The following is a 12396-nucleotide window of genomic DNA, read 5'->3' on the forward strand; positions in this document are numbered from 1 at the left end:
ACGAGGACACTCTGTTTTGAAGGTTGGTGCCAGGAAGTGTACTCCTCATATTTTGATTTGACCTTCTGGGAGTTCGTCTGGAAACCATTTCATGTAGTAAGTAGGTAACTGGTGTATTCCTAAGACGCTGCTGGTGCTGCTGTTGGGGCAGACAGGTGAAAAAGGGCATCCTGGGTAGAGGGGTGTTCTAGATCATTAGAGGCAAATTCTGAGAAAGTAAGATAGATGACCCATTCATTGTTATCTACAGGAGGTGTAACCAATTATTCTGTAGTAGTACAACTGATTTTTTTCACTGTATAATGTGCTATTTTTTAATGACCTAACAAGCCAGTATCCATGCCGACATAACAAAAAAGGATTGAAAGCTGGAGTCATAATCGGTTTGTTCCTGAAGCTTAAACATCTTGTTGACCGAGAAGCTGTAGGCAGTTGTCTGGTGGTGGGGGCGAGTGCTCTACTCCACTGGGGTGGTCATAGAGAGTAGTGTGGGAATTTCCCAGGGGTGTTCAGTGCTGGCTGCAGAAGTCCCTGGGTTTCTGGGGTACCACCCGCTTGAAGACATGTAATAATACCATTCAGGAGAAGTAATCAAAGGCCCAGTGGGCCAAGAAAAAGCTCTGTAGATTGTGTTCAGAAGTTCGAAGGTATAGAAACTCTACTTTAGATTTCCTGATAGGGAATATCCACGGTTACACATGGTATTCTGGTTCCCCAGCCAGAGCACTGGGTTATAACTCACGTTCTGGGAAACATAGGACTTTCTTGGCAGTTACGTATTTTCGAACACCTAGAGGCATTTAGTCTATGTGTTGCTTTTGTATGTTCTTAGTTTAATAAAATGCTAATGGGATATATCACATAAGAGAGTATTGAAAGTAGTTGTGTATCTTAAAGCTATTTTGCTTGTTATTGTACTTTCAAAGTTGTAATTTTTTCATCAAATGAGTGAAGCCTCAGAAAATCTTACTAAATTATTATATCTCTGGCATAGTAACTAAAATTCAAGTTATTTGTATAGTGTCCTTGGAATATTTTTTCATGCAGTCTGCTACTTGTTTGGCTCCATGCATTTCATAGTATGTTCTTTTGGACTTAATTTTCTTATTGAATGAACTTGTATTTCTGTGACTGAAATGTTGCAGAAGCTGGTTGCTAACACCTGGTGGCAGAAGAAGACCAGTTTCAAATGTAACAAGCGTCTTAATGCAGATCTAGATTTCTCAAGAAATAAATGTGACCTTTTCAAGGAGAGATCCATTGTTTTTAAGCATAAATCATGTTCTTGGATTTTTAGATATCTTTTCTGATTTATGACTCTTTGAAATTACTAACATAGCACTTAAATTATCACAGTTACAGTTTATGAATTGGTACTTCTTTGTAGCAGCTTTTCACAGAGTCAGACAACTAGAGAACTCTAGAATGAAAGACATCCTGTTTGAAACTACTCCGTTGCTACTACTGTCACTGAGTGCAGAATTTGTTATTCACAGGGCGGACGGGTGGGTATTGGACCACGTGATGATGAGGTTGAGAGGACGTAAGCCATAGGGCCGTCATCAGTGTGAATAGCAATGGGGAGTGGAAGAGGAGAGTGTATGGATGAAAATTCTGTTCTGAAGGTAACCCAGTCCCTGAATTGTTTGGTGACTGAATGTACAGGACCAAGATTATAATGAAATTCTATACTAGGTTGGCTGAATCCCAACCTTCCACATCCTTCCCCAGCCAGGACCCTCTACTGCCTCTTTTTTCTCCTAGTGCCATTATTTACTCTGATATATCTGTCAGATAGCACCTTTTCTCAGGAATCTGTTAACCAGCCTGGTGTAATTTGGCTGCCGCTCACTTTCCTGGCTGTGCATGTTAATGGGCCTTTATAAACCATTTAAAACTCAGGAGTACTAGTCTCTCCCTTCTCGAAGGAGTCTGTAGTAAATCTGAAGGGGCGTGGGTCTTCTTGTTTTAGCTCTATTGGTTAGTCTTGGAAAAATCTCACAACCTGTCTTAACCTCTGTTTACTCATAGCGAGCTGAGTCTCAATGACTCTTGACTCCCGTGCTATTCTGAAATGTCTATAAGGTTAGCATTTTGACCAAATAGGCTAATTTGGCTTCCCAGAGATAATTCTTTGTTAAACCACAGACTGGCTTTCTTGTATGCAGGGAAGGAGAATGACAGAAAGGAGAATAGGTCTTTGAGTACTGATAGGAAGATGGTGGCACTTTCAATTGGGATCTTTCCACCTCTGCTCCTGGAAATCCTACAGAGCAATAAGACAACGGGGAAAACATCACAAACTCCATCGTTAGTGAAACTGGGAGATAGAGAAATCTGTAAGTAGCAATTATGTGTAAGCGTGTTGGGCAGCAATAGGAACCAGCAGGGCTTTCACGAGCATTTGTTTTAGTGTGGAGAAGGCTACTGGTGACAGATGTCAGCCATCATCAGCAGAGTTTCACTCCCAGAGGGTGAGGGCTCCACAGTAAGAAGGCACAGAAAGTGTGAGAGGGGTCCCAGAGGAGAAGAATCTCAGGAAGCACCACCTTCAGAAGGGGCGGGGAATACCTCCAGGTGCCCTGAGGATGCCCAGGGCTGGCGCTAGAGAGGCAGAGCTGGCTGCCTTTCACAGGGGCCCATCTTGTTAAGAAAGTCAGCCGGCCCTCCACGGGAGTGACAGAGGAGGAAGCCCTGAGCAGAGAAGCCCGGAGGACAGCCTGCCAATTCCTGAAGCCTGTCCCTGAGAGAAGGCACTTTAGATGCCCTTGGGATCAGTGAGCCTTTACTATTCCAGACAAAAGCTTGTAAAAGGATTCTTCATACAAGATAAGACAGATTGTTTTAGTAACCTACTCCTGAGTTTCTCAATACCCAATGACTTACAATTCTTAGTTGGTTGAGTCTCCTTTTGTATTATTATGTGCCCGTAGATCTAAGGTGTGGAATTCTCCTTAGATTGTTCTTATTTAAAAATCAGCAAATAAATCACAACACATCTCTTACTGTTTCACTGTTTTGTAAAACTAAAAATTCAGGGCAACCTGCTGGGAGATGGAATTATGATTTCTTCGGGGGTATTCTAGGTGCTGCTAGTCAACTGTCACCTGCTGTGTGTCCGATTTCTGTTTATAGCAAGTGACTTCACTCATGCTTCTAATGCCTACTTCAACTTCAGGTTGTTGTGTTACCCATTTCTATATATTGTAAAAAACTAAATAAGTTTGTTGTTATTTAATAATTGGAATAATATCCACAGAGGCAAACTGTTCACCTCCAGGTGCTATATACCTTTGAAACCTTTCAGTACTATACATCTTGAAACATTGAAACATGGGAAATAAGTATACAGAAAGCTGAATTATTTTAAGAGGGGATTCTAAGAATTGACTAATGTCAGAATAACAAATGACTCCCAGTTAACTCTGATTCTGTTAGAGATTTTGAAAACTTACACCCTAGAAGAAAAGATATAGTCAGCCCTGACTGGTGTGGCTATGTGGGTTGGGTGTTGTCCTGTAAAATGAAAAGATACAGTCACCTTAACATTAAATCTGGGCCAAGGGGACTGGACGTTTAAAGCAAGCATTTTCATTGGCATTTCCTGAAATAATTCTCTCAGAACATCTCTCAGGTTTTCACGTGAGACAGGAATTCTGTGACCAAATGAATGTTAGCAGTGATGGGTTAAATAAAGTTAATCTGGTTTTTTCTTTCAGGACTGCTTAGGGGTTCTGACATGCTAATATTTATTGTGAATCTCAAGGGCTTAGAGCAACAATGGTTTGTCTTATCTTTTTGTTTGTGGACATGGGTCATCTGGGCCTCTGCTCCACAGTGTCTTTGCTCCAGACCTTGGCTGAGCAACTTCCACCTGCACCTTGTCGCTCTTGGCAGGAGGAAAAGAGAGATGGTGAATCACAAGCTGATTCTGTCTTTGTAAAAATTTAATCTTTATTGTATTTTTCCTCATTACCATTTAGTCCTCTTGTACTCCCTTCCCCCCACAAGCTGATTCTTAAAGCTTCTGCTGGGCAATGACACACGTCATTTCTGCTCACATCTTGCCACAGAAAGTCACACGGTCCCTCGTGAGTTCAACAGAGCAGGATGTATAGTCAGCTTGCAGAAAGGGCCACCGCAAGGACGGGCAGTGACTCTTTTGAACAGTTACATAATTTAACTAAGGATTGTTTCCTAAGTGGACTTGACCTGCAAGTCCTTTTTTCACTGGTCATCTTATAGCATTAGTGTGTGGCAGAACATGGTTTAGGAAAAGTTGATCTTTATAATTCAGGCTTAAATGTTTTTTTTGCTTCAAGCATTCAGATTCAGTGGACATATTTAGTTATTTTCTAGCATTCATATCCACAGACAAAATTTTGATTTAAGTATTATTTAAGGAACAGAGTTTTAGAACTGGTATTAAATGATAAAATAATGAAATATTCAAGGTAATTAGAGTTCATGGTTTTGCCTTAACTATATTAAGATGTAAATGTTCTGTTTATCTCAACTATTACTTCAATGATGGGAAAGTTTTTTCTCAACAATTCAGTTATTATCTATTATTTAGATATTTTGAAACCTCATAAATGTCATTTTCCTAGTCAAGGATAGAATGGAGCATAATGATTTTGTAGGGAACTGGAAAGCCCCCCAGAGGATTGATTATGGTTAAAGGCAAAATAGAACATGTGATCAAGAAAACTTAGACTTTATTCCACAATAGTGTTGACACAGAATTAGCCTGTTTTGTAAGTGACTAATGACTAATTTCTGATCCACCTGAATAGTCATATAAAAGTTAACCAGCTAAAATTATTTGGATGCCAATAAGATTTTCTTTGCTACTGGAAAGAGTGGCCACACTCACTGGCCAACCACCTCTGGTTAGTTATAATTAATTGCATAATTAAAAGAAGGTAAAGCTATAGTTTTTTTGACAACCCCACTTAGATCTGAGGGGAAACTAATGTTGCAATCCCAAACTAAAACTAGTTTACGTTGGAACTGTATTTCCATTCCTAAACATGAGCTGATTAATTTTGACCATCAGAATTTTATTCTCTCATGGAGAAGTACCTTAGAAACAGAGTAATACTTATTCTTTGAGTTACTGAATTGCTCACTGAGTTTCTTTATAGGCAGTAGGCAGAGTGTCCAGGCCACAGCCAGGCTGTAAAGAGCGTGTGCTGGACACGGGACCAGGCAGAACCCAGCCCTATAAGCTGGCCCAGAACGGTGGGGGGAGATGATAGGAAGACAGCAAGGCAGTTCTCACCGGGGTGCTGGACACTGGATTTGAAATCACCACACAGCCCTAGAGCCCACTGGCTGGTGTGGTGAAAACTCCTCTTTCCATTCCTGTAAGAACAGGTGTGGGCGGAACTGAGCCAGAGAGGGAAGGGCCTCTGCTATCCCGACAGAGGCCGAGGGAAGACTGCGGCTGACTGGGGACCATCAGGGGGGTGTGTGTCAGGAGGAAGGTGGGATGAAACCATGCAAATAATAGCCAAAAATGTAGTTAGCCAAGGGGTGAAGAGGCCATCCAGACTTACAGAGTGGGAAGGTCTTGGCTGGTGGAGACAAGGAGTTTGGGGAGAGCCGTGTGCCTGGAGAGGAAATGGAAGTGCATCTCTTTTATCTGGCTGTTCTTGAGTATCCTTTTATAATAAACCAGTAATCTGGCACTTGCTTTGTCCATAAATCATTTATGGACATCAGGGTAGAGTTGGACCTTTAGATTCTCTCTCCCAGGAAGTTGGCCCACCCAGAGAAACAAATCATTCTCTCTGGACAAATGCATAGCAAGCAAATCAAAAGCCCCTCAAATGACAGTGGACAGTGGAGAGGAATCAGAGAGATCTGGTTCTTCAGGCATAGGAGAGAGAGGAGAGAGAGGAGAGAGAGATCGACAATATGAATAGAGCATTCTGAATGCACGGAAGTTGCCCATTCCTCATTTCCTGAAGATGACTGCATGACCGTGTGTTGTGGACTGAACTGTGTGCCTCCCCCCAGCCAAATGCATGTGTGGAAATCCTAAGCTCCAGCGTTACTTATTTGGAGACAGAGCCTTTGAAGAGGTATTAAGGTTGAATGAGGTCATAAGGGTGGTGCCCTAATCCAGTATGACTGGTACCGTCATAAGACATGGACGAGGTACCAGGGGTTTGCACACACAGAGCAAAGGCCACGTGAGCCCACAGTGACCTGACGGTGGCCATCTGCGAGCCAAGGAGAGAGGCCTCTGGGGAAAGCCAAATGTGCTGGCTCCTTGGTCCTAGACTCCCAGCCTCCAGAACTGTGAGAAAGTACATTTCAGTTTAAAAAAAGAAAAAGAATTGTAAAATAAGATTTGCTTCAGAGAAGCCCCATGTCAATATATACTCTTTTGATAACTTTGAGTCACTAATATGTAACTTTTCATTAGGAACAGTGATCTTTTAAAAAAATGACTTTAGTTTTTTAACCAATATCATACCACTAAAGATATGTACCCTTGTTGTACTCAGGAAAATGAGTGTAAAAAATTACCATTTCCCTTTAACCAGTTGATGTTCAAGATGACAAGCCAGTTTGGTTTGGCGCTTAATTTAACTTCTGAATTTTGGTTTCAAATCAATGTGTACATTTCTTTTATAGCCACTGCATGACAGGAATAAAATACTGGAAAACACAGTGAGCTCTAGGAATGTCAAGCTTACCATCAGTAGGATACATAATTTCTTTGATATATAGCCTATTTGTACTTTCATAATGGAAGCTGCGATTATTATAAAGTCACTATAAGGAATTACTTTCTCCCTGGCTGGTGTGGCTCAGTGGATTGAGCGCCAGCCTGTGAACCAAAGGTTCACCAGTTTGATTCCCAATCAGGGCATATGCCTGGGTTGTGGGGCAGCTCCCCTCTAGGGGGCACGCAAGAGGCAACCACACATTGATGTTTCTCTCCCTTCCTTCCCCTCTGTCTCAAAATAAATAAATAAAATATTTTAAAAAAGAAATTACCTTCTGTTATACAAAAAGCCTTACTCTTCTTAATTAAACTGGCATTTCATCTTTCCTTTGATTGTTAATAATTTTTTCATAGAAATTAAAGATGAATAATCAGTAGTTTATCTTTCAGAACCTTGAATGATTTTCACATTCAGATTGTTAACTAATGTGAATTTTCATATTTCATGGCACTTTCTATATTGAAAATAAAATTGGCTGCAGAGTAATATAAGTCTGAGCCCTCTTTTGTCCATATTAAATGATATACATCATTTAGCTAAATGGAAATGATATGGTGAGTGCTTCCTGAGTAAATAATTCCCATTACTTGTCAGATGCAGCCTTTAGATGATTCTAAAAATACTCATCATGCTCTCAATGGCCTTTTCCTTGTATTGGCTGATTGGGTGTCAAGTTACAATCAAGAATAAAGTTCCTTGGGGTTTCATGGTACAAATGTTTCATGGTATCAAAGATTATCAAATGCCTTGAACACGCTGATAATTTTCCCTAAACTGTGATTGAATCTAGGCTAATGGGAAGTAAAATTTCAGTCATTTCTAATGATCAATTAAGAGAGCCTTGAAAACCTTTTCTGTTTGAGGTTTATTGCCACTAATTTATTGTTTCAAAGTCGGATACCCTGTATTTAACTTCCTATTTTTTCTTTCAATATTATGTTGTATAATTGATATTGGTACAGTTATAAATGTGAAAAATATACCTTCTCCATGTTAGGTCCAAGGCAAAATAATTTTCAAAAACAGTTACCAGACAATCAATCAGACATATTCAGAATTCCAGGGTTGAAGTACCTTTAGCACAGTTTTATTGAAGGTACCCTATGCATTGTTTCTCTACATTCAAAATAACCCCAAATCTCTTAGCCTTTGTATAAGTGACATTTTCCTGCCTTTAACCATTTTTGTGATTTTCTTTGAGCTATCCTAACATGTTGTATCTCAGTCTTAAATGACAAGTACTCTGGCCTACGAAGAAGGAAAGAAGAGAATAACTTTGGGGTTCAAAACCTGAAAATAGTGCCATCACCTAGCCTTCTGAGCTTTAAAATATAACCTTGCAGGGTGATGTCTTTGGGACTATTTTAGCAACCCAACGATCTGTTCATGACATAGGAGACTTCTTACCCTTGTTCTAAATGATATCCAAGTTTGATATACTCATTTATTTTCTTGGAATAGTTATTTCTTTTACTATGAAAGAGAAATACCACCTGCTACAGCTGGATGCTGAGTCAAATTCAGAAAAGTGTTACTATAAGAGAAATATATTGACATGGGACAAAGAGCCTGAAAAAAAAAAAAAGAAATGTATTGCCAAACAAAAACCTCCCTGGAGAACAAAGAACATACTAATATTATATATCAGATACAGCACATTTTGTCTCTATATACTTTACTATTGATGATGCTTCTGATAAGTGCTGATAATTTCAGTGCCTCCCAGGACTCATGCCTCTTTGAACCTCAGCTCTCTCTGTAAATTGAGTTAAAGAACTAATTCCATTTCACTCTCTGGTAAAAATGAACACCTTAAGGCTTATGTTGGGATTTATCTGTGAACAGTTCTTGCAAAATAGTTGGTTCCTACTTTTTGCTAAAATTAAATTAATTCATCTAATAGATTAGAGTCTATCTTATGTTTTCCTTATTTCTTGCTGTAACAAAATAATGATATCTTTCAAACCGAAATGGAGATCAGAGTGGCTAGCCAGTGCTGCTGGCATTGGTATCTAAAAGTCCTTCTTATTCTGCTTTCATGTGTCTTCTGTCTGATCTAAGGGTCTGATACCCACCCCCACACAATCCCCCGCAGACAACCTCCCCCCACCACACACACAATTAAATGAGAAGAAAGAATGGTCAGTTTCCATTTACTCAGTTTTAAAAAATTTCTCAAATCTTACCTCTACTGAAGTTATTCCCTAAAGTTCACTAATGGTAAACACACACACACACACACACACAGTGGCATTTACTGTATTTCACTGGTGTGAGCACTTGCATAAATTCATTTCTTTAGTTTATATAACACTTCGAGGTAGGTACTATTGCTAACTCATCTTATGGTTGAGGAACTGAAGTAAAGCACATGACTGAAAAACGGCAGGGCCTGGAGTTGAACTCATACTCTGACTGCTCCTCAGCATGATGTTCTGCGGTGGCATTCTACTCACCAAATCAAAAGAAAGCCTTTGCATTCATTGTTATCAGGCCCTGAATGAACAGCATTTGATAGTGAACAATCCTCTTCTTGCAGCTTTATCCTCCTTTGCACTCGTGACGATTATTTATTGACCACTGCTCTATGTCAAGCGCTGTTCTAGGCACTGGGGAATATTTCAGTGACTAAAAACCAGATGAAAATCCTTGTCTGTGTGGAGCTGACATTCTAATGGAGAGGGATAGGTAATGACGGACAATGAAAAATCAGCATAACAAAGTAAATTACATAGTATGTTACGTAATGGTAACATAGGTGGTAAGTGCTGTGGAAAAATATACACACATGTATATATAGAGAGAGAAGGGAAGAGAGGAATTGGGGTCAAGAGTACAAATTAAATGGATAGTCAGGTAAGTCTCCTTTAAGCAAGGAGTTAAAGGACCTGGGAGATGGGCTATGAGGACATCCGAGAGAAGAGCATTCCAGGGAGAGGGAATGGGCAGTACAAAGGCTTTGAGGTGAGCTTGTGCCTGCCATGTTCAAGGAACAGCCAGGAGGCCAGGGAGGCTGGAGAGGCATGGGGGAGAGTAGTAGAAGACCAGGCCCAAGAAGTTTGGAGAGGACAGAACAGGACCTCGTAGGCTCTTCTGGGAATTTGACTCTTTGAGAGAAATGGGAACCCTTTGGAGAATTATCAAAATAGCTGGTTATTAAATAGTTCTCATAGCACAATTACATTCCCATAAAGAAATAAAAAGTACTTTGTTTTGCAAAGGAAAATAAAATACATAGCAAAATTATAGTAGTAGGAATTTGGAGTGATTTAATTTTTAATTTTTTGTTTTTATATCTATTTAAATTTTTTGTAACAAATTTTTGTAACTAAAAAAGGGCGATATGCATTCTAACTATGTTTTGTAGTAAGATTTATATAAATGTAGTCTGAAAACAATATATATGCTTAGAAAAGATTTAAAGGATATTATATACTCCACTGTTAATAATGGATTTCATATAATTAGAGTCATGAATGATTTTTATTTCTGTCTAGATTCTTCATTTTTAAAGTTTTCATTTAAAAATTTTTACATTTTTAACACAGGACAAGCACTGCCAAGGTAATATTTAAAAAATTATAAATTAAAAGGAAAAGTATTGCGCCTTCATGTATGGACTGTGTTTGGGGGCTGTGTGACTGGGGGCAGGACCCCTTGCATGACAGGGGGAGAGGAATATAATTTTCTTTGTTTTGGGAAACTGGTGAGATATCAAGGGCATCCCAGTGTAATTTTTCAGCCAGTCTGCTTTCTGCTGTGAGGGACACTGAGAATAAGGGGCAGGTAGAGAAGGACTTGGAAGTGCTTAAAACTGATGCTCTACCCAACTCAAATAACCTTTACTGGTGTTTCATATGACTCTTACTTAAGGAGTTTAAAAATGGCATCCATCTTACTAAAACTGTTATACACTATAAAATGTTAAAATCCATATCACTTTTCAAAATCCATCCATTTCTCCATTGTTGATGGAGATAATTATTCTTTCTTGATATCTCAAATTTCAACGTGATATACTTCATTACTTCTGACGATTAAAGTATTTGAAGTTTTGAATGTTGACAAATTTAAACACAATATTCTCTTTTTAAAAAGATTTTATTTTATTTATTCTTAAGGGGAAGGGAGGAAGAGAGGGACAGGAACATCAATGTGTGGTTGCTTCTTGAGCACCCCCTACTGGGGACTTAACCTGCAACCCAGGCACGTGCCCTGACTGGGAATCAAATGTGTGACCCTTTGGTTTGCAGGCTGGCACTCAATCCACTGAGCTACACTAGCCAGGGCTCTCATCCTCTTTTTGAAGTGGTTATAAAAGACATTACGAGAAAGTAAGGTTATGTGCACATACAATCAGGTTCTCCTCAACTCCCTTTTGTAGATGGTGGCCCCAGTGCCAGATCAGGTGCTTTGGGAATGAGTCACTAGAAGGGGGATGGCCTCCCTGACCTAAGCAACGGTCAAGAGCAAACCACCAGGAAACTCCTCATGGGGGAAACCTGGTGGCCAGCTGCCTGCCAGCCAGAGGAGGCAGAGACAGAATGCTGATGCTGATGCGGAGGAAGTAGCCCTTCTGTTGCTTGTGATAAGATGGGGAAGAGGGCTGTTACACCACATTACAATTACACAGTTCCAGAGTAACACTGTTGCTTTTCCTTAAATATCTTCAGAGGAAGATAAGGGCTCTATAGCTTCCTTCCCTCAGTTATCACATTATAATCTCTCATTGCAAATCAGGAAGTCCTTCTCTAGAGCTAACTTAAATTTTCAAACTGCAGTGCAAAGCTCTAGTCCTGCTACAAGTGAGACTTCTGAGGAATGCAGTTACATGCTCTGGCCAACCTTTTCCCTCCAGGAGGCATTTTCCTACTCAACACTTCAACTCTGTGGCCTCTCTCCCTCTGCAGCCCCCCAATTTCTCTACTGCGTGCTAGAATGGCACAGTAGGAAGCACCAGGTGCCCAGCGTTTGATCTATGATGACAAATACAGAATGCAGGACAGAAAACCACTGGCTAATTTGTAAGTTTCCTGTGCTCAATAGCTTCATTTCAGATGGAACCTTTGCATATATCTGCCAGCAAAAACTATATTGCCTGCCTCAAGGTTCATCTTTCATGACTTCCCTACTACTGCGTGAAATGGTACATCAGCTCTAACTAACCTGGCCAGTAGTACCTGCAGGATCCTGCATGAGTGTGCTGGGCCCTAAGGAAGGCAGGTGATGGGGGCCTGGAAGGAAAGGAGCCCATCTTTCCCCAGACCTCCAGCCTTCCAGGAGCTGGGCTTCTGACCCAAGAACCTCAGAATGTCCATTTCGGTTTCATCCAGAATCATATCATATCTGTGTTCACACCTCATAATAGATTTCTTCTGAACACAAAAGCTGTAGCTTAAGGACGTTTAAAAACCACAGATCTAGTCCAACAGGCTCAGACTTTGACGGAACAAAAGTTCAAGGAAAGGGCGTTAGTGAGAGAGGCCAAGACTTGGACCAGAAAGCAATGCACATGCACACACATGTGCTCAGACACAGGTGCATGCACACATATACATGCCCTCTTGCATGTCCATACATGTACATGTGCACATGCACACTCACACACATACTCACATGTACAACCAGGAACACAGTTCCAGGGCCAGTTCTT

The 12396-nt window shown here is 40.3% G+C and overlaps 1 protein-coding gene across 6 annotated transcripts in view; it reads left to right on the top strand.

Annotated features, from left to right (window-relative positions):
• AKAP7 (A-kinase anchoring protein 7) overlaps window positions 1–12396 on the top strand; it is a 105693-nt gene that overhangs the window by 45542 nt on the left and 47755 nt on the right. The gene's annotated exons all lie outside the window — the stretch shown is intronic.

This window comes from Desmodus rotundus, chromosome 11 (assembly GCF_022682495.2).
Source record: "Desmodus rotundus isolate HL8 chromosome 11, HLdesRot8A.1, whole genome shotgun sequence".
Lineage (NCBI taxonomy): Eukaryota > Metazoa > Chordata > Mammalia > Chiroptera > Phyllostomidae > Desmodus > Desmodus rotundus.